At 44.3% G+C, this 18,483-nt stretch overlaps 1 protein-coding gene across 4 annotated transcripts in view; it reads right to left on the bottom strand.

Moving 5' to 3' along the window:
* The window catches only part of Stat3 (signal transducer and activator of transcription 3), a 55,116-nt gene extending 38,047 nt beyond the window's left edge, over positions 1-17,069 (bottom strand). For all 4 annotated transcript variants that reach the window (XM_028856799.2, XM_028856801.2, XM_028856800.2 and 1 more), the window contains exon 1: positions 16,851-17,069. The gene's annotated coding sequence lies outside the window, so the exon portion shown is untranslated. The remainder of the gene's footprint in view (positions 1-16,850) is intronic.
* Positions 17,070-18,483: the final 1,414 nt, after the last annotated feature.

The raw sequence follows: 18,483 nt of genomic DNA, 5'->3' as shown, positions 1-18,483 counted from the left end.
AATATCTAATAAGAGAGACAAGCCCCTCTGCTGTGCCTACCTAAATTCCTGCCCACAGAACCAGTGGACACAATAAAACATTTGTCCCTTAAGCCACTAAATCTGAGGTGGTTTCTTGCATGTGTTAATTCCCGTGACATTTCTGCCAACTGAATGACTGAACGTGATCTTTACAGAGTCCAACTTTCAGGAGAAAATATTTCACAATTTTACAGGAACAGGCTTTGCTGTGAACACTCTCTAATATAAACCTTGTTTTCTCTGCAACTCACTTTCTGAATGACTCATGCAGTCCCACTCCTTCAAAACATACTCTCTACGCCGGCAGTCCCTGGCTTCTCACTCCAGCCCCATCCTCTCTCATCCACCAGACTCTGGAGGTCCAGCTGCCTCCTCAACACCTCCACTTAGATGACTAAGACTCCGTGAGTCTGAGAGCAGCTGCCCAGAGGCTATCTCAGAAGAGGAAAAACAAAACTAAGAGGACAGTTGTGGCCTCCTTAGAGCGAAATGCAAAATGCGTACTTTCCTTTGCAGCTTCATAACTGATACATGGATTTAGACCAGGAGTAAAAGGTCTCTACTGGCTTGGTGAACATTTCAGTGACTCTTTACCAGGTGCCTTGCTAAGCCCAGAGAGACACAGGTAAAGCATCCAGAACCCTACTAGGACAAAAGCCCAGAGAAACACAGGTAAAGCATCCAGAATCCTTACTAGGACAAGAACGAACGCCTGAGAGGCAGCTTCATGTAGCAGCTTCATGTAGCATCTAATAAGGCAGTGTTCTCCCAAAGGGTATGCAATCTGCTTCCCACTGTCTAAGACAGTGAACAGTGTTTTGATGAAAAGGCAACTCTATGAACCAGAGAGCTACCTGAAAATGGACCAGGTGCTACGCTAGAAAGCCTGTTTCACAAAGATAGCAGGACTCCAAGAAAAATGGTCATTCTGGAGAGGAAAGGGCAGCCAGCCGTCTAAGCAGAGGGAATGACATGCACAGACACAGCATGACATGTATCTTCTAGTATCATGACCCAAAAGCCCACTAACATGACACATGGACAAAGAATGAAAAATAAGATGACAGTGGACCAAAGTGAGAGGTCAATAGAATTCTAGAATCTGGAAAGTCAGGGATGGAAAGTGCAGAAAAGATAGAATGAATGTGCCTGCACATCTCCTGTCAGAGGAGAAGTATGGTGTACAACCTCAAACAGCTCAAAGCTGGAGCTAGAAGGTATAATTGATGGAAGAGTCAAAAATGGGGAAAATTCACTGGAAAGTCTATATAACTGGGTGTGGTAACACTCCTGTAATCCCAGCACTTGGGAGATTAATGCAGGAGAATGGTGAGTTCAAGGCCAGCCTGGACTATGGGCTACACAGTAAAACCAAATCAAGGTGTGAGGTATTGGGGGGCCGGGTTGAAAGGAGGAGGCAACTCCTGAGGCCTAGCAGGATGGCCCATCCTATAATCCAGCACTTAGAAACCTGAGGCAGGGTTACAAAGCCTGAGGCTAGCCTGGGCAATTTATCAAGACAGGGAAGGAAGAAGGGAAAGGAGGAGAAAGAAAGAGGGGGAGGGAAAAGGGGGAGGAGGAGGGAGACGAGACAGGAGGGAGGTGGAAGGAGGTTAGGTAAAGGCATTTTTAGGGCTGTGATGGAGAAGCAGTACTTAGAAGCGGTATAGCATGAGACACCATCTCTGCCACTCTAGGCTAGCTTCTGGTCTTTCTTTTGAGGAGACTATTTGCTTTTGCATCTGAAGGTTTCTCTTTTTACTTGAGAGCTCCATTTATCCAGAAGTTCTAGAAGTTTGTACAAGAGCAATTTTAGCATCTCCACCACAGAAGAGACATGACAATCAAGGGAGTTGAGAAAACAGGAGAGGCAAAACTAAGACTCACTGCATGGAAGCACAAGTATGAGGGAAGAAATGAATCAAGGACAGCTGCTAGATTTCTGGCTTGTATAGTGTGGTGGTTTGAATGGGAATGGCCTTCACAGACTCAAATGTTTGAATACTTGGCCCCCAGTTGGTGGAACTGTTTGGGAAGGATTGGGAGGTGTGGCCTCATTGGAAGAAGTACAACACAGAGGGGGCAGGCTTTGAGGTTTCAAAAGACTAGCACCATTTCCCATTGTATGTGTCTTTCTCTGTGTCTGTCTGTCTGTCTGTCTGTCTGTCTCTCTCTCTCTCTCTCTCTGCCTTGTGGTTACATCTCAAGGTGTGAGCTGTCAGCTACTTCTTTAGTGCCATGCCTGCTTGCCTGCCTCACGCTCCCTGCCATGATGGTCTCTAGTCCTCTGAAACCATAAGCCCCAAACTAAATGTTTTCTTTTATAAGTTCCCTTGGTCATGGTGTTTAATCACAGCAATAGAGCAGCAATTAACACAGTAGACCAAGATCTACCATTTATTTCAATGTTGGACTAAGAGAGAGGCACAAACTTTCAGAGAGAAAAAGCTATAGAGTTAAGTTTTCGACAGGATGACCAGGAGGCAAGTGCGCACACTGGTACCCATGGGGAAATGCCAGGAAACAGCAGCAGGCAGGTGCGAGGGGCCCACAGGTGTGGAGGCTGGAGATGCCCGCCTGGCAGTCATCATCAGAATCGTGGCCAAAGCCATGGCTAAGGAGCTGGGGATAGCTTGCCTCCCGTGGGAATGCCCTGGGTGTGCTCCCAGCACTCTAACACGCACATACATACACCTTCAAAGCAGGGGCTGAAATAATCTACAAAGAGGACACAGAAAGAGAAGAGAAGAGAAGAGAAGAGAAGAGGAGAGGAGAGGAGAGGAGAGGAGAGAAGAGAAGAGAAGAGAAGAGAAGAGAAGAGAAGAGAAGAGAAGAGAAGCCTAAGGCACTTCAGTGTTTGAGTTCAGGGAGAGGATGACAGGGAGGAACACCAGGAAAGGTCTGTAAGACTCAAGGAAAGGGCTGGAGAGATGGCTCCGCAGTTAAGAGCACTGGCTGCTCTTCCAGAGAGCCTGGGTTTAGTTCCCAGCACCTACACAGTAGCTCACAACCATCTGTAGCTCTAGTTTCAGGAAATCCAACATCCTTTTTTGGCTACTATGAACTGCATGCACATGATGCAGACATACATGTAGGCAAAATACCCATATATATAAAATAAAAATAATTATGACTTGTGCGCACGCCTTAATCCACACTCAGAGCAGACCAGCGATCTCTGTGATTCGAGCAGCTGGCTACCAATGATCAAAAGCAAAGCTACACAAAAACCTGTCTCAAAAACAAAAAACAAAAAAAAAAAAAAAAAATTCAAATTTTTTAATTAAAAAAAAACCTGGACACGTTAGAACACTATCTTCTCTATCTTCTCACTTCTCTCCTTTAATCTACCCTCTGCCCTCCGCACCCCGGTCACACCAAAAAACAAAACAAAACAAACAAACAAACAACAGGGATTAAAAGGACCCCAAGAGGGCCAACAAATGGCCCAGGAGGTAAGGGTGCTTGTTGTATAAGTCTGGTGACTGAGTTTAACCCTGGAACTCACATAAAATGGGGAGAGAACCAACTCCACAAAGTTGACCTCTGACCTCTACACACACACAAGTACCTGCATCCCACCAACATATACATCATGCACATACACAGTAATAATAATTTTAAAAAAATAAAAAAAAAAGAAACTCTAGAAATGGACTTTCTCTTAATTTTGATTCATATGTTACTGTCAAATACTTACAAGTTCATTTATACAATTAAGCTAGTTTGTTCGACATAGCTAGTTAGAAGATACACAAGAAATTCCTGTTTAAAAACAAAACAAACAAACACTGCCACAGAGACAGAGGATTGCTGCAAGTCTGAAGCCAGTTGGTCTACATACTGAGTTCCAGGCCAGTCAGGGCTACATAGAGAACCCTCTGTTAAGGAACCAAATCAGAATAAAATGACAACGAAAAGTAAAAGCTGCGTAGGATCCAAGTCTGCAAGGCTCAGCAAGGATTGGCTCCAAGGGAGGAGGCGATCATAATCCAGGGGACAGGGCTAAGAGCAGACACTGGTCTAAACAGAAGTGTCAGCCTCTAAGTGCACAGTCTGGACTAAAGCCTTATGCCCGGCCGTATCTAAACACAAGGGAGCTAAAGGTTACCATTGTAATTACCAGCACTGGGTGGTGAGATACAAGTGTTTCACTTCCTCATCTCCAGTTCACTAATTGCAAGCTTCCCAGCATTAGTGTCTACATGAGACTGAAGTCTAGAACAAGGAAAACAAAAAACTGTATAAGATGTTCTAAGAAGGAGGGCTGGGGGCACAGCTCAGCCTAACACGTGTAAGATTTTAAGTTTCATGAACAAAAAATTAAATACTCCTTGGAAGGAGTGCTGTGGATATAGGTCGGTGTCGGCACTTGCTTTGGATGTTGTAGCCTTAGCACCAAAAAGTAAGTATATATATGCTCAGATATCAAAACATACTGAGAACACTTTTCAAACTCTCAACCATTCAAAAAACAAAAACACACACAACTCCATTTAAAGCTGGGTATGAGATGGGCCTGGTAGAGCAAGCCTATAAGTCCAGCTACTGGGGAAACTGAGGCAGGTGCTTCTCAAGGTCATGTCCTGCCTGAGCTACAATGACACTTGCTAGCCTGGCCAACTCAGTGAGACCCTGGTCTCAAAAAGAATTTTGAAAAAGGAGTAGGGGTGCATCTCAGTGGTAGAGAGCACTTACCAGTATGTGAGACCCTAAATTCTTGTTTGTTTATTTGTTTGCTTGTTTTTTGAGATGGGTTTTTCCGTATAACCCTGGCTGTCCTGGAACTCACTCTGTAGACCAGGCTGGCCTCAAATTCACAGAGATCCACCTGCCTCCACCTCCTGAGTGCTGGGATTAAAGGCATGCACCACCACACCCAGCTGTGAAATCCTAAATTCAATCTCCCTTGTACATCAAAAAGAAGCTAAACAACTTGGAGGAAATCTGCACAGATAGCGCATCAAAGAGAACACACAGATGGCCAAACATATGAAAAGAAGCACATCAGATGCCACTAGATTGCAAATCAAAACAGTAACAAGTAGCTTTGCCCATAACAGCCCAAACTAGGAAGCAAGCAAGATGCTGTTCGGGTAAACGGGTTCATATCCTAAGGGAAGGGCCATACAAAACAGTGTTACTTAGCAATGAAGAGAAATGGGCACGAAGCCACCAAAGACAAGGAGGAACCCGAATCCACACTGCTAAGTGAAAGAAGGCAAACTGGAGAAGCCAGTGTATCACTTCCATCTAAAAGGTTTACTGTTTGCATTATGAGAGTCGGAAGAATATTCTGGAAGACCTATGGAGAACTATGGAGATAGCAGAAAAGGATGAACAATTGGCAGGAGCTGCAGGAGGGGTGGATAGGTAAGAGTATTTGACTTGGAGACAGTGTCTACTTTAAGAGGTGGATATACAGCACACATTTGTGATAATCCACTAAGTGGCCAGGCACAGAGGTGCACACCTGTAATGCCAGGACTCAGGAATCTGAGCTGGACAGATTCTGAGTTTATGTTCACAATTGAGACTATGTCTCCAACACTAACAACAGGGAACAGAGTAACCTGTGATGGAAACTGTGCTCCTTGTTACTAACAACATATAGCTGTTATTATCAATTGCAACAAATGTATCACACTAATGCAAGAGTTAACAGTGGAGAAATTGAAGAGGGAAAGTAGGAGGTATTTTCCACCTCATGTGTCTGTCAACCTACCTGTATCCCAGCACTCAAGAAGCAGGGACAGGAGGACATTGAGCAACAGGCCCACTAAAGCTTAATAGCAAGACACTGCCTCAAACAAATGTGTGTGTGTGTGTCTGTGTGTGTTTGAAATGTATTAATTTAATTTTAAGGAAAGCTTTAAAAAAACAAAACAAAAAAACAAGCCTAGAGCTCAGGATGTAGCTCAGTTAATAGAGGGTTTACCTAGCACACAAGAGGCCCTGAATTCAGTCTCTAGCACCACATAAACCAGATGTGGTGGCATGTGCTGTAATCCTAGCAGATCTATGAGTTCAAGGCCACCCTGGCCTACAGAGCAAATTCCAGCTCAGCAAGGGCCACACAATGAGATCTTGTCTCACAAAAAATAAACAAACAAAACATAAACAAAAATCAAGGTCATCCTCAGCTATACAATGAGTCCAGCCTGGGATAAAGACCCTATCTCTAGCAACAAAAAAAAAAAAAAAAAAAAAAAAAAAAAAAAAAAAAAAAAACAACAACAACAACAACAGCGTATCCGTCTAAGCCCAGAAATGTTAATTACACCACAAGTTTTTCTATTACATCTTATTAAAGTTAATTAACACACTGGGAAAATAGGTGAGAGCAACTGGCCTCATCCATCAGCTCCACACAGAAAGTGAAAACAATGGGAAATCAAGGCCAGCACCATGTCTGCAGGAAAGGTGCTGCTGCCAACCTGGACACCTAAGTTCCATCCCTGGGACCCACAGGAGGAGAGGCAAGAACTGACTCCTGAAAGTTGTCCCCTGACCTCGACATGGGGATACATACACTCTAAATAAATTACTTTAATTTAAAAAAAAAAAGTTTTTTGTTTGTTTTTAGGAAAGGAATGGCAAAACTAGAAAGAAGCACTAATCAGGTTTCTGGGAGAGCTTGTAACCTAAATTCTAAAACTCACACCCACAGAGAATGTGGCCTGAAGCAAGAATTCACCTGGGATCTCCCGTCAAACACTCAGCCGGAGGGAACCCTGAGGGGGCCAAGATAACATCAGCATGCTCCAGTGAAAGTCCTTCCCATTTGAAAGAGAGGAACAGCAAAGGGAACACAACAGATAAAGGAGCAGAGACTACAAGCAGATAAGACTAACCAGTATCTGGTGGAACTTGTACAATCACGAGAAGGCAACAATGAGAAGTTAACTTTACTATGTATCTGACGTAAGTCAATATTTCTTACAAAATTGAACTGCAATTCTACGCTAGAATTATCTTTAAAAATTATAGCCGGGTGTAGTGGTGCACGCCTTTCATTCCAGCACTCAGGAGGCAGAAGCAGATGTATCTCTGAGTTCGAGGCCAGCCTGGTCTACAGAGTGAGTTTTAGGACAACCAGGGCTACACAGAGAAACCCTGTCTATAAGTAACACAACAAAAAGGAAAGAAATCAGCCAAGAGCTCAGAAGCTATGAGAAAATGTTCCTGGACACCTGTCAGCAAACCCCAGACTAAATCCTGATCTGGTGACATATGGTTCTATCAGTCAAGATTCATTCTCAGGGAAGTAAACACCAGGAAAAATCAAGAAGATAAAAAGAAATCTCCAAAGCATTTTATCTTCAAAACAGTAATTTCTGTTTGAAATCAGAACCTGACATCACTAATTTGAAGAATTTATAGCCCTTGTAAAAGTGTTTCTCAAACTAAGTACCAGTCTGTATAGTAATGCCTGGCAGAGGGGTTGAAATGGCCCTAGATCAACTTAATCAGAGTCATAGAATCAATATCTTTCCCTCACCCCACGTCCTCAAATAGCACAAGAATTCTTTTAACAGTTCTCAAACTCATTGCTCTTAGGACTCTCTATAACCTCAAAATTTGAGGACAATGTTTTGTTTTCAGAGACCAAATTTATTAGACATGTAAGAACATACTTGTAATCCCAGCACTAAGGAAGCGGAGGCAGGAGGATTACCACAAATTTGAAGCCAGCCTAAGATATGTGAGTTCAAGGGTACCTGGGGATACAAGACCTTGACTCAAAACACTAAAAAGGGGGAAAAAACAAACTACTAGATATTATCTATCAATAGAAATTAAATGTATATGCCAGACAAAGACATCTGTAATCCCAGCACTCTGGAAGCTCCCTAAATTCAAAGCCAGCCTAGATTACATAGGAAAACATTGTTTCAAACAAAACAAAACAAAATTCATTTGAACAATTAACTCAGTGCACATTAACAGAAGTAACAGTGGTGTCTTATGAAACGTAACCACATTTTCCGAAGGGGCAGAAATTAGTGGAAAAAGTGGCACCACTGAAAGTTTCTCAAATCTAGGGCTGGTGAGAGGGCTCAGCAGGGAAAGGTGCTTGCTGCACATGTCTGGTGACCCAAGTTCCATCCCCAGAACCTGCATAAAAGTGGAAGGAGAGAACAGCCTGCACAAAATTGCTCTCTGATCTCGACACACATGCCTACATAGGCACATCACACACACACACACACACACACACACACACACACACACACACACACACAGAATCATAATAATAAATAATGCATTTATTTAAAAAGAAAGTTTTAGAAATCTAATTTCTGGTTTAATATTAAAGTGTTAAGGCTGGATTGCTACCTCAAGCCTGTGATCCCAACACTTGAGAGGTAGAGGCAGAAAAATTAGGTGTTCAAGGCTAACCTGGGCTAGTACACAGAAAGCAAGTATGAATCCAGCCTAGGATACATGAGATCCAAGAAGGGAAGGAGCTATTGGAGTCTCATAACCGCTTGCACAGATGTTGTTTTGGTGGAAGTACTCCAATGAAAGCTGGCTTCACCAAGATATGGCAAATAGCAAAGAGAAGATGTTTTTATACAATCTTTCAAGGTAATTTGGAGCCTTTAATGCTACTCAAAAAATTGGCAGGTGAAAGTTCCTAAAAGGTCAGGCAGGTGTGGACTCTAGGGACATTTGCAGCTACATTAATATCCACTCCATCTTGTATTTTCCATAGAATGTCCCCATGTGTTTTTGTAACATACACTAGTCACTTAGAAAACATTAGTTTTAAGATTTACAAACCTTCCAAATGCTGGTACATTTTATTCTCCATCATGAAAAAAAAAATCGCATTTGTTAACACTTTTTTTTTTTTTTATAAAATTTATTTAACTTTATTTTATGTGCATTGGTGTGAAGGTGTCAGATCCCCTGGAGACTGGAGTTACAGACAGTTGTGAGCTGCCATGTGGGTGCTGGGAATTGAACCTGGATCCTCTGGGAGAGCAGCCAGTACTCTTAACCTCTGAGCCGTCTCTCCAGCCCTGCATGTGTTAACACTTAAGAGTTACATTCGTTAATATCAGGTGTGAGTTTTCTCAATTTTAATTTTTACTCCTAAGCTCAATTTTTTTTTCTTTTTTTAAAGTTCAAATTTTACAAATTGCAAAAAACATTGCCAGTTTTTTTCTCTTAGACAAATAACTTCTCTCATTTTGAGACAGTGTCTACCACACCCCAGCTGTCATCCTTTGAGGGCTTTGCCCAGCTTAGGCATGTACTGGACCAGGCTGCACCCCAAACCCCTACAGAACACTTCTGCAGAAAAAAGCAATCACTTTTTAATGAACAAGCTTTACTTTGACAGCAGCTCTTTAAAAAGAATAAAGAGGGGTGGGAGGGGGGAGAATAGGGGAACCCATGGCTGATATGTAGAACTGAATGGTATTGTAAAATATTATATATATATAAAGAATATAGAGGGATTGACATTTATTCATTTACTCACAGTTGGCATTTTGAGATAGGCTCTCATTCTGTAGCCCTGGCTAGCTGGCACTTGTTCTGCAGCCCAGATGCTCAAATTCACCAAGATCCTCCTGCTTCTGCCCGCCAAGTACAAGGATTACAGGTGTGGCCCACCAGTTAGCTTTTAGGACAGCATTAGCTCACAGCATTCCCAATCCCTCCCAGCCTGGCACATGTACGGTGTCTACTCTATAGACACTCTGAACCACAGCTCATGTGAGAAAGGAATCTCTTGATGGCTCCATGACCCTGAGAATTTTCAATGCAGTCATTAGGGCTTGAAAGTCCCACACTGAGAACACTCCCCATCAGTCTCCTGTACAGAGCCTGCCCTGATGAAGGAAGTCACACTGGATTTTTTTCCCATGTAATTAGGAATACACATTAAAGAGGCTAATGTAGGGTAATGCTGAGAGTTCTTTAGGCTAGAGTGAAACCTATTAAAACAAAATATACTACACAATGTATATTTATATAGATGTATGCTACAGAATGCTTTAATTATCTCACCCTTTTATGCATGAGTTCATTTTGATTAATGTGAAAGAATTTGTTTTTCCTAAACACCTTGACAAAAAGAAGACCACAGCAAAACTGATTTGCCAAGGAAAGTCAGCCTTACATTAAATATTTATTGTGTCTAAACCACAAGCAGGAAAAAAAAATCAAAGGCTAACTATTTTAATGATAACTCACATTGTTTGGTTTACAGGAAAGGTAATTACACAGCTTGCATTTGGGTTTTGAGGTTTTTGGGATTTCGTGGAGGTGGGAGGGGAAGAAAAAGGAAAAGTGTAATGCATTTAGATGGAGGAGGGGAAGAGCTTGCTAAAAGCAACAAAATTAGCATTAGATAAGATGTGGGAAAACACGCATTTTAGGAAGGTTCACCTAAGCTGGTGCTGGGTCCAGACTCTCATACCGAGAACAGGAGGTTGGGACACCACAAACTAATCAAATCAGTCACCCATCGGGAAAGCAGGTGACACAGGACGGGGGCAGGGTTTTGCTTCCCTAATCCCAATCAGTTTTCAGAAATGGCGTCTACAAAAACTACCCAAACATCCCCCTAATAATTTGTACCCCTCCTCCACAATAGGGAAGCCATTATTTATGAGACGTTTTACTTTCTCTTTCAAGCGTGGCTGGCTTCTTCCTGCCCCACAAGGGGCCGATGGGTTGGATGGGCTGCCGGTTCTTTCCTGTCTTCTCCAAACCCAAATTAAAGAGGTGAATGAATTTGGTTCATCCACACAGGAGCCAAGTCTTCCTTATCTGTAACACCGTTCTGAACACTACTTAGCATTCAAAGAAAAGTTACAGTAATAGAGAAATAAAGCTTTACATGTCCGGCGAAAGACGTCTGTGAACATCCGCACATTCATACACACACACACACCCTCACACACGCTTGTCCACACATGTACAGATGTTAAGGGAGAAGTACCAGCTGCAGGGCACACGCAAATCAACTTCATGAGGGTCATTCATGAGGTATTTACCTGGGTGCCTCCTCCCATTTCCCTCCCGCAAAGCAAGTTCTGCACTAACTGAGGTGGTGGCTCCTGCCTGTAGTCCCAGCTACTCAGGAGGCTACTCAGGATCTTCATGGCTTTCTACAACATAAATATCAAAGAAAATGTAAAAGCTGACCCATTTTCCTTACCTAATTCAAAACGGGACTCCTCCTGTTAGCTTCTTCCTAAAACAAATTCAACCCTAATCATCCCTCTACCCTTCAACTATTCAATAGGGAGGCAGAGGCAGGCAGACCTCTGTGAGTTTGATGCCAGCTTGGTCTACAGAGCGAGTTCCAGGACAGCCACCACCAGAGCTACATACTGAAACCCTGTCTCCAAATAAGTCAATTAAAACAAAATAAATTAAAATTTTCAAATTTTGCATGGTACTGGAGACTGACTCCAAAGCTCTGTGCAGGGCAAGCATGTCCTCCACCATTGAGCTATACCTCTGGCCCTTTTTTCAAACATCTGAGACAGAAAGGTAGCACATTCCAGGCTGGTCTCAAACACTCAAGTCTTCCTGCCTCAGCCTTCAGCATTGCTGGGGTCACAGGAGTGTGTACGTGTGTGCACTCACACATCGTGTTACAGATAGGGACTTTAGGGGACAGCTTGTGGCTCACTTCTCAACTTCCACCACCTAGGTTCTAGGAATCAAACTCAGGTGGTCAGGCTTGGTGGCTCCTTTACCCACTGAGCCACGCCACCAGCAACACTCACCCACCACCACCCATTTCTCAAGACGGTGTCTCTCTCATATCACCCAGGCTGGCCTCACACTCCCACTGTAGTCCAAGATGACCTCCAACTCTGATCTTGTCTCCACTTCCCAAGTGCTGGGATTTTATAGGACAGTGCCACTATGTCAGGTCTCCCCAGTCCTGGGATGGGAGCCATGGCTTTATGCATGAGAGAAGAATTCTACCAGCTGAGCCACGTTCCCAGCCTGCGGCTGTACTTCCGATGGCATGAGAAACTTCAAGGGACTATTACTGAGTGGTGATCAACTTCTAATGTGTTGACTATTACTTAAAATAAATGGAGTGTAATCATAGATCTTTGAAGATGCGAAGAGGCTTACCATCAGGACCTCTGGGTAACAGGAATTTACAGTTTGCCATGTCTACATCTTTATGTGAAAACCTCCGTCTCCTCTACCACAGTGTAAATCCCCTGTCCCTATTCGTTTAGTTTTTTCTCAGTAGGTCAAAATCTCCCAATTACTCTTTCTTTCCTTTGGGGCACTAATGGTGCCATGAATCATAACTTGCCCGACTTTGTAGCTAGAGAGAGACTGCAGATTTTAATAATAATAATTAATCGTATTGAATATTAGGTATGTTCTAGGCACTATGCAAGACACCTTATAACAAAGTCTCTCTTTTAGTCTTCACAGCTACTCTGTGAGTGGGCCTAGTGGGCAGTTTGTGGACAAAGAAATTGAAACTAGAGCAGTTAAAGCAACCAGCCTAAGAACAAAGAGGGAGCCTGACCTCACAGCAGTTCTTTAAAATGCCACCCCAACTATACCTCGAAACCCTCAAGCACATTACCCAAGCGCTTGACATTGTGATGGTTACCTTAGGAGAGCTCAAAATGTGAGTTTCTTCACTGACGCAATTAAAAGGTCAAAGGTCAGGCAAATTGTTCAGTGGTTAGTAAAGTCATTCATTACCATAGACAGAGCTAGCAGGAAGGAAAACCAAAGTCTGAACATCATTTTCTCCTGGGGGTAGACTTGCCTTCCATATTATTCTGTTACGCTGTTAAAATGATTTTTAATAAATAGGTCCAAGATAAACAGGTAAACTAAGAAAGTGTCTGGAGAAACACACATTACACTATTAAACAGGAAAGCAAGTTTAGCTTTTTACAACAGCATATATTACTTTTATGAAAAGAATACAACTTATTTGAAGGACATTTCAAGGCAGTTACGAACAGAAGCAAACGAGTAAGAGATGCGGCTCTGTGGCCTCCTCCCTCTGTTTCCTTCTCCTAAATTAAGAGTTTCCACTTACAGCCCTGAACACACGGGGCTGTCTTAAGCTCTCCCCAGCCATGCTCCTTCCACCTTGAAGACAACTGTTTGCTGCTCCTGCAGTTACTGTTCATTCATCCCGCAGGCGCTCAGGTACTCCCAGGAACAAGCCCTCCTGTACCCTCTCACCCCTGAAGAGAATGAACCTCTCTTTTCTTGGACCCTTACTAAGACCTTAGATACTCAGGCGCTTGCTATGGACCAGCATGCTGTAAACATCTTAATGAATGTGCTTCATTTTGAGACAGTCTCCCTGGACAGCTCAAGCTGACCCTGGACTCAAGATGCTCCTGCCTCAGCCTCCTAACTGCTGGGACTATAGGCATGTGCCACTAGCTCATCTCTCATCTTTTTTTATAAACAGATAAGAAAACTGAGGCTCAGATTCTGACCCGGAAGCAGCCAATCCAGGATCCAAACCTAGATTTCTTTGCCTCTGTAGCTTAGTCTTGAGCTCCAGTCCTTAGTCTACACTAAGCGCATGCCCTGACCCTGATCTCCACGGGGGCAAAAAACAAAACAAAACAAAAACCTATTATCCACCACTTCAGTTGCATAAAAACTGGGGTGAGATTTTGAATATTCATGCTCCTTGGATCTTGCCCAGCTTTGGCTTTTTGCTACTGTTGTTTTGATCTGGTTTGGTTCATCGGCACCGGGTTCTCTGCATAGCCCTGGCTGTCCTGGGACTCAGTTTGTAGACCCAGCTAGCCTCAAACCTGCTGCATTTCTTCTGCCTCTGAGGGAGTGGTTTTTCTTGAAACAGGGTTTCTTGAAAAGAATTTGCCACCAAATACACCTCTCTGGTCATCCCAACTATCTGCACCACAGCAAGCCAAGGCTCCCCAGCAGGACATTCTTTTCACCACCAAAGACAGCAAGGCAATGTCATCCTATGGTATCTCATAGAGGCTGAGCCACAACACCTGGAATCCTTCAAGATTTAGGGTTGTCCCTCAAGTACTCTTCAGATGAGTTTTTTTAAAAAGACCCTAAAGTTTGGCTAGAACTTTAAAATACAAATGACATAAAAAATGTTCTGTGGTTAGAGCACTTGCTTAGCAAGATGGGTTCCATCCCAACAGAAAGGGAGAGGGGCAAGGGAGGGGGAGGGAGAGGCCGGAGGGAGACACTGGTGTGATGTCTTACTCTCTTTAATGACACTAACTGGCTGTATTAGATGATAAAGCGTTCATCAAGTTGCCCCAATAGACTGCAGACTCTGCAAACCAGACATATCCTACTTTCCTAGGCAGTTTCCACAAAGAGAGTTCATATCCACTGCGTTGTACGCCATCTCTCAGAAAACATCAGTAAACAGCGGTCCAGTTAAACAAGAACAGGCCCTGCTGGAGTTGGGCGCGTGAGTGGGCATCTAGAATGGTGTTCACCACCTCTGCCCTTCTCACATTTGAACATCAAGACATACAGAAGCCACACACACACACACACACACACACACACACACACACACACACACACACACAAAAGACATACAGAAGTCAAAAGAAAAGGAACTTTCTGCAGACAGAAATGGCTACTGACCACAAGGCTCTCTAGCTTAAATGACAATGAAGTCACAGCTACCCTTTGCCTAAAATTGCCTAGACATCTCCATTAGTAAATAGCTGAAGTTTGATAGTAAATTATCCTAACAAGAAAAAAAAAAATTACTTCCCAAGTAAGACACAGAACAGGGCCAGGTGGTGGTGGCACACACCTTTACTCCCAGCACTCTGAAGGCAGAGGCAGGCAGATCTCTGAGTTTGAGGCCAGCCTGGTCTACTGAGCGAGTTCCAGGACAGCCAGGGCTACACAGAGAAAGCCTGTCTCAAAAAAAAAAAAAAAAAAAAAAAAAAAAAAGACACAGACCAGTAAGTTTGCTGGCGGTCACTAAGCATGTCCACTATGACACACTATGCCTTAGGCAAGTGTCTTGTCCTTTTGGCCTCAATTTCCTTATCTACAAAATGAGGTTAACATTCTGTGAACAAACTACCTCACAGGGCTTTTGAAGGTCCTCACATTTCTAAGTGGTTATTCGTCCCCAATGAACTACAGATAAAATAAAAGATTCATGAATCTGCTAATGGTTCTTTGTGGTGAGTGTGCTAACAGACGAAGAACAAGCCACTCCAACTTTTTCATTATTATTATTCCAGATTTTCTTTCCAATGGCTCTTCCCAAAGCCCTGGGTTCCATTCTCAGAACCCATATGTTGTCATCTATCTGTACCTCTGGTTCCAGAGGAGTCGATGTCCTCTTCTGGCCTCCTTGGGCACTGGACACACATGGTGCACAGACACACATACAGGCAAAACACCCATACACATAAAATAAGAAATAAAATCTAAAAAAAAAAAATTCTGCTAGTGTTCTGGTCTGGCACATACAATAATGAAACAAACATGTTGCCTCAAGGAATACAGACATTATTTAATATAAAAAGAAAAAAAATGGCTGGCTCAAGACCTACAGTCTAATTCCACATAGGTGGAGATGATTTATTATTTTGATAAATTCAAATCAATGCTTTACCTGCCAGCCCAACATTAACAATGCACACACGGAATAAATAAGCCCTTCAATAGAGGAAAGAGCAGGTATAGACTACAGACACTTTGAATAAGAAAAAAAAAAGACTAACTACTGACTGTATCAGCACACATAGCAGTTGATACGACAGAGAGATGTGAACTAGGTATGAGAAAAAGTGACTTAGTGACTGAACTTGCTAACTCACTAACTCACAGCCACACACCCCAACAGGTAAAGTTTACACAGAGCTCAGTCAAGGCCAACCAGTCTTTGTTTCCCTATCTTCTGCATTTACTCAAGAGCTTGGCGCTGAGACAGAAAACTCCCACTCTTGATTGGCTCATTCTGTCCTGTGCAATTAAGCAACACCACAATCCAGTAAACGCAATGGCTCAATTATTTATTGTCTAGTCGAGTTTACCAGGTGTTTATGAGAGAACAATGTCAAAGAGGAAAGGGGTTTTGTTGCTCTTTAGAGCTGGTTTGACCAGGGATTTATTTTGAATTAAAAAAAAAAAAAAAAAAAAAAAAAGATGTTTTTAACCAAAGTGAGCATAGTTTAACATAGAAAGTGGTGGGTGAGAATTTAGAAAGAACAGGTTTGTCAATTTCCTATAGGAAATATGATTCTTATGAAAAATCGTACCCACAACTAGCCAGCCCAAGAGACTGAGGTGGGGGGGGGACACTAGTTCCCACCTCCTAAAGGGTACAGCTGGCTACTGAAGGAGCAGAAGCAGGGCAAGGCGAAGAAAGTGTCTCAGCACCCAGCCGCCAGGCCCAGCACGGGGGCGGGAAGGAGGCTCCTTCCAACTCCCCCCACCCCAGTGATCACCGCCGGGCCGGCGTGACAGCGGCTCTGGTGGCCCGAACGTCCCTAGCCTCCGGGAGCAGGCATTGGCGGGCCGTAGTTCACTTCTGCCACCCTCAGCCTAGAATGCCCTCGCCCCACGGCTCTACCCCCGGAACTCCTCACTCTCCCTCCGCATCTCCCCCTCGAAACTTCCAGCGCCCCTTTCCCTTCCCCAGGCCGACTCCTGTCATCTGCGGAGCAGTCCCTGCCCGGCGACCCTCCGTGTCTCCTACCCTCCCGCCTCACTTGAGTGTCCATTCACAGCTCTAAGCGCCCCTGAAGCCGCCACCGCGCGACGCCCCGCGGTGTCCCCAGCTGGCATGCCGTCGGGGAGGTGGCCCCACCCTGCACCCCCTTCACCTGTCTCCCGGGCTGAGGCCCGACTGGCCGGGCTGCGCTGGCTCCAGGTGCGAGCAGCTGGGCTCCCGAGGGCCGCCTGGCCTCTCCTAGCCGACGCGGTCAGGCGACACCGAGCCGGGCACCGGTTGTGCCTCAGCGATCCGGTTAGGGCTCGTTCCCTCCGTCGCGACGTCGGAACCCCAGGCTCCCCCTCCCAGTCTACACTGCAGCTCCGGAAACCGCTGAATTACAGCCCCTCCAGCCAATCCCCACCCAGCTCCCAACTGGCCAAGACACGCCTCCGTGCATAATTAAAGAACGGCCAGCTGGCTAGGCCACCCTGAGGCCTCGGAGCGAGAGCGCTACTCCCGAAGCCCCGCCCACCGACCAATGAGAAGCGCCTCTAGGGGAGAAGGCGGAGTCGAGAGGCGTCTAGGCACGCCCCCTGTGCAGGCTGTTCCGAGAGTTTTTGCTCCTCCCTCCGCGATCAAGGGAAGAGCGGAGGCCCAGCTCACAAAAAAGTCCGGGGGGAGGGAGGAGACATTAGTGGAATGTCCTGCTGAAAACTCAGCTGAGTTCCTGGCAGTGCGTGACGTCAAGACACTTTAAATGCCCTGATACGGCTGGCTTCTGCCCGCTCTCCCTTTTCCCGGCCCTTGGCACCACGTGGGGGCGAGACTGTGGGCCTCTTACCACGTGGGAATCAGCTAGTTAGGCGGTCTCCGGGTATCACCCCACATATGCATTTGGGTTTCTGGGGACATCAAAAAGAACATGGGCGACTCTTGACTGCTCTGAACTTCAATTTCTGCGTGAGTCTGGACATACACCCGGAAATACGACGTGGAAATAGAGTAATTACTAGATTGCGTGGGGGAGAATAGTGGATATAACCCAGTGCTGTGTTCCATCGCTTCAAGCATGAAACTCAACAGCAAGACTTATTGGTCTTCACAAAATGCAGAAAGCGTACACAAGACAGCTGACAGGAATATACAGGATTTGCCATTTCCACGTGTCTAAGTTTTGTGGTTTTTTTTTTTTTTCATTACTTTGTTATACTGGCTCTTAAAATTCTGTAACAGAGTTTTGATCAATTTGTCTCCATTAAAAGATACTGGTTTGTAGGGGCTGGAGGGATTCCTCAGCAATTTGGAGCACTGACTGGTCTTGGTGGATTCAGATTCAAGTCCCAGGACCCACATGATGGCTCTCAACCATCTGTAACTCCAGCCCCAGGGTATCTGATGCCCTCTTCAGACCTCTGCAGGCACCAGGGACTCACATGGTGCACAACATGCATGCAGACAAAACACCCATACACATTAAATAATTTTTAAATTAGGTACAGATTTTTAAAACTAACAGAAGACCTATAAAATATTCTCCTTTCCTTCTGATGGTCTTACCATTCACTGTTATCATTAATTAGTCTTTTGCCATTAAGCTTAAAAGTACAATTGAGACCAATAGTTCTGAGACATTCTTCCACCACTGCTTAAGAAATGAAGGATAATACTCATTTATTCTTTTCTGAGTTCTTGAAGTTCTTGAAGTTATCTGATGTTTTTCCCATCTTGTCTGTTGAGTGTGCAGATTTTACCGAGTTGAAATTGGCAGTGCGTGGTATGTGTGTATGCTTTGCTTTATGTAA

This window comes from Peromyscus leucopus, chromosome 8b (genome assembly GCF_004664715.2).
Source record: "Peromyscus leucopus breed LL Stock chromosome 8b, UCI_PerLeu_2.1, whole genome shotgun sequence".
Taxonomy (NCBI): domain Eukaryota; kingdom Metazoa; phylum Chordata; class Mammalia; order Rodentia; family Cricetidae; genus Peromyscus; species Peromyscus leucopus.
Note: the sequence above shows the minus strand (reverse complement) of the source record. Positions and strands in the feature narration are given on the sequence as shown.